Below are 3,523 nucleotides of genomic sequence, written 5' to 3'. Positions count from 1 at the left end.
ATAGATAGATAGATAGATAGATAGATAGATAGATAGATAGATAGATGATAGATAGATAGATAGATAGATAGATAGATAGATAGATAGATAGAAGAGATGAATGAGGAAGACATCCCAACAATCACATCTGCCCTCACACACACTCACTGATACACACACACACAGACACACACACTAACAGAGGTCAGGTTGGGGGGGTAGGATAAGCAGAAGTTATTTTTGAAATTCACTTGTACTTCTTGTCCTCTTTAGATTCTCTCAGCTTAAATAACCCCATGCCTGATTTTAACTAATTCATAAACCTAGAGCTATAATTCAAAGAAAAGGTCTACTAGGGCTTGGATAATTTCCTCTGGTGATTCTAGACCCTGGCTTCAAGAAACATTTGATAGACAGATATTGCCCACGGACAATAAACAGAAATATTGAGCATTTTTCACAGAAAGTGGTGACTGCTACCGAAAAAGTAGAGGCAGACAGTGAAGAGCAGAGGACCATGAGGTGGAGGAGACAAGAAAGGGGGAGAGAATAGGACCAGAGTTCTCCAGGTGGAGCCCAGAAGCTTTCCAACATTTAGTTATTAGAATGATAGGCCAGCAGGGGAAATCTAACCAGTAGCAGCCACTGGGGTCCCTTATGCTGGCCTCCCTCTACCCCTCCCTTATTTTCCTCTAAGGAGGAGTAGCTTATTTATCAATACATTTTGAAGATAACATGATGATAGAAGGCTCCATTCCCTCTTCTTTGCCTGTAGGGAGCTGGCTGCCAATATAAAGTCTGTCTTCTGCTCGGCCCGCGTATACGAAATGCTCCCAGAGACAATGTGAGAAGGCCTGCAATTTTCTGTGCTCCTGGCAATGGGTGAGTAATTCTGCCTCATTCTGAAGTTTAGTATCACACAGCCAATTTATCTACAGCTCTAGGCCGTGTTTTCTGATGCTAGGTTTACTGGTAATAACAGTAATAGTCTATCTATGTCTGTCTGATTAAATTGTCTAACAACTATGGGCAACAAGAACGGCCAAGCTCATTAGGTCCCCTCAAAACCCAATATTCTAAGGTATATTTCAGACACATATCATTTGCCAGAAAATGTTCTACTCCATAGAACGTGCAGCTGCACTATGTCTGGAGATTTTAGGAAAAGGAAAGAAATGTTGATCGTGTGTAAGCAGCATTTTTGATGGGAAAACTGAAATACCAGCATGAGCCTGGCAGTGGCAGAACTGGGGGTTGTCTCTTGACTCCCACCCAAGGAGGATTGTAGTTCTCAGCCAAACCTCACTTCATTCTGCCTCACTTATTCCTGAAGGAAACCAAAACAGAACACTCGACCATCTTCCAGAAGGCTTTCTTCCAATTCTGTGATCATTCTCGACATTCACACCTTGCCTCACGAGAAAAGCAGGCGCTTGCTCACCCGGTAACATCACCTTTAAATCTTTCCTTCCACGGATGATTTCATTGGATTATAGAAAGCTTTCCCTTCCCGATACCCAGGTAACTTAAAGGACGTCTAGTGTTGGTCTGTGATGGCCAGTCTCAAAGGTGCCCTTAGCAGCACTTCCTTAGTGGCTGTCTTGCTACTGAAAATGCTAGAAGTCCCAAGACCTTCTTCACTCTCTCAGTATTTTTACCTCCTTGGTGGCAACGAAGGCAAGGTCCTCCCCTCCCACTGCCAACCTCAAACTTAGCCCCAAGTGCACACTGCCTCTTCTTCCTGTTTTTTCAAAATAAAGGAAAGATTCGTGAGTTTTTTGAACGGGAGTGCCTTCCATAGGCTCATATATTTGTATGCTTACTCCTCAGTTGATGAACTATTTGTAAGGTGTGACCTTGCTGGAGTGTGCCCTTGTTGATGGTGTGTCACTGGTCGTGGGCTTGGAAGTTTCAGAAGCCCAGGCTCTCTGCCTGCAGATCAGGATGAAGCTCTTAGCTACTTCTCCATGGCTGCCTGTACACTGCCAAGGTCCCCCATTTAATGCTTTCCTGTATAAGAGTTGTCTTGGTCGCTGGGTGTGGTGTATGCCTTTAATCCCAGCACTACGGAGGCAAAGGCAGGTGGATTTCTGAGTTCGAGGCTAGCCTGGTCTACAAAGTGAGTTCCAGGACAGCCAGGGCTACACAGAGAAACCCTGTCTCAAAAAAAAACAAAAAACAACAACAAAACAAAAAGTTGCCTTGGTCATGGTGTCTCTTCACAGAAATAGGACTCTAACAAAGACAGTATCTGTGTTAAACCTTCCGTGACACAATGAAAATGTATTAACAGCAAATGCCTGTGTCACAAAGGAAGAAAAATCTCAGTGTTGAACTTAACATGCTGTATTTGTGTACTAGGGCCACCAAAACAGACTCCGCAGACCGGGTGAGAAACTGCAGGAAATTATTTTCTGCAGTCCAGGAAGTCTAAGATCAAGGAGGACTAGGGTTGGTTTCTGAGGAGGCATGTCTTCCTGGCTTGCTACTTTTTCACTGTGTGTTCACTTGGCTCACTCTCTGTGCATATAAACAGAGAGCTCTGTGATATCTCCTCTTCTAATCAGGAAACCAACTGTACCACTTACGACCCCACCCTATGACCTCAGTCATCCTTAACTACCTACCTAATGAACCTGTCCTCAATTAAGAGTCAAATTGGGGTTTAGGGCTTTAAAGTATGAATATAAGGTTAAGAGAATTCAAAATAATAAGTAATTGAACAGGAGTAACTAGCTAGCACTCTAAGGAGGAAAGAGCATTGTGGAAGGGATAAATGAGATAGAAAGCATTAAGAAATACTATCAGGAGCCGGGCGTGGTGGCGCACACCTTTGATCCCAGCACTCGGGAGGTAGAGGCAGTCGGATTTCTGAGTTCGAGGCCAGCCTGGTCTACAGAGTGAGCTCCAGGATAGCCAGGGCTATACAGAGCAACCCTGTCTCGAAAAAAGAAAAAGATAAATAAAAAATAAAAAAATATTTAAAAAAAAAAAAAGAAAGAAAGAAATACAATCAGTGAATGAAATGTTTGTTCCTAGGGAAACCGTCAACAAGACTGACTAAAGTTTGGCCTGACAAAGAAAAAAATTAGAGGATATGCAAATAGCTAAATTCAGAAATTAGAGTGGAGACCTTACTAAACATCTTCAGATTTATCTTTATTATTTTCACCTGTATGTGTGCACTCCGGAATGTGTGCATGTGTGCACATGCACCCATGTGTCTATGTGTGTCCATATGTGCATAAGCACAGGCACCACGAAGACCAGAGGCTTCAACTTCCCTGGAGCTGGGATTATAAGCAGGCATGTGCTCCCTGCCATGGGTGCTGGGAACTGAATTCCATCTTCTGCAAGAGCAGTAAGCACTCATGACGGCTAAGCCATCTCTCCAGACCCTTACTATCTTGCAGAAATAAAAATGATCATAAAAGGATACTATGAATGATAACAACTAACCCCAGAGATTACCAGATGGCGAAAGGTAAACGTAATAATCTTACTAACAGAAACCAAGACCACTCACCATCATCAGAACCCAGCA

At 43.1% G+C, this 3,523-nt stretch overlaps 1 long non-coding RNA gene across 1 annotated transcript in view; it reads left to right on the top strand.

Moving 5' to 3' along the window:
* LOC110312174 overlaps positions 1-3,523 on the top strand; it is a 22,773-nt gene that overhangs the window by 13,932 nt on the left and 5,318 nt on the right. The window contains exon 2 of the long non-coding RNA XR_002380029.2: positions 755-861. This is a non-coding gene — a long non-coding RNA (uncharacterized LOC110312174). The remainder of the gene's footprint in view (positions 1-754; positions 862-3,523) is intronic.

This window comes from Mus caroli, chromosome 17, assembly GCF_900094665.2.
Source record: "Mus caroli chromosome 17, CAROLI_EIJ_v1.1, whole genome shotgun sequence".
Lineage (NCBI taxonomy): Eukaryota > Metazoa > Chordata > Mammalia > Rodentia > Muridae > Mus > Mus caroli.
This window is presented reverse-complemented; position numbering and strand designations above follow the sequence as displayed.